Below are 938 nucleotides of genomic sequence, written 5' to 3' on the forward strand. Positions count from 1 at the left end.
TTTTTTTTTAGAGTGGGTGCATGTAGGACTTGCATGGTGAATCAATCCACGCCATTGGGGCGGCAGGTAGCCTAGTGGTTAGAGGGGGGCGGCAGGTAGCCTAGTGGTTAGTGGGAGGCAGCAGTTAGCCTAGTGGTTACAGGGGGGCAGCAGGTGGGTGGTGTCGCTATGGGGGTTCAACATCTAGGGGTTCGGTTGGGTTTCTGCTAGTGGGCGTGTGCCAACTCTAAGGGGTTGTTGGATGTCTGCTAGTGGGTGGTGTCCACTCAGGGTTGATTGGTGTCTCTAGTGGGGGTGTCCACTTAGGGGTGTTGGTGCGTAGGGGTTCCATTAGGTTGTGTTTGAGTGTGTCACTAGTGTGGTCTGCTGGTGCCACATCTGGGGTTTGTTGGTCTCTTTGGTTCCACTCTAGGGTTTCCCCTATAGGCCCCAGTGTTTAGCCCTGGTTCTAGACATCTGAATCGGTGGCTGGGCTCTGGCGGGGCCGGAGAGCCCTCCATGGGCATGCGATCAGGAGGACTTTAAGGCTGAGCGGCTGCAATCAGGTCAGGAGAGAAAGGGAAAGAGAAAGGCGTGCGGGGGAAGATGAGGTACATGGCCGGTCCGCACACTACTTTCAAACTCACCCACACCGCTAGTCCAAGGCTGGTTCTCTCCTCTCCTTCCTCTCCTCTCTTCACGTCTCCTCTCCTCTCCTCTCCTTCTCTCTTCCTCTGTCTCCTCTCCTTCTCCTTTTCTCTCCTCATCCTCTCCTCTCCTCCTCTCCTTCTCCTAAGATAGGGTTGTAATTAATAGTCTAGATTTTAAAATGTCTAGGATAGAGGTGTCTCAATGTCTAGAATAAAATGTTAGATAGGGGTGTGTATTATGTCTAGATAGAGGTGTTATGTCAGTGACGGGTGTATTATCTAGATAGAGCGTGTATTAATGTTAAGAGG

Source organism: Salvelinus sp. IW2-2015, unplaced genomic scaffold (assembly GCF_002910315.2).
Source record: "Salvelinus sp. IW2-2015 unplaced genomic scaffold, ASM291031v2 Un_scaffold1415, whole genome shotgun sequence".
In the NCBI taxonomy this organism is placed as follows: Eukaryota; Metazoa; Chordata; class Actinopteri; order Salmoniformes; family Salmonidae; genus Salvelinus; species Salvelinus sp. IW2-2015.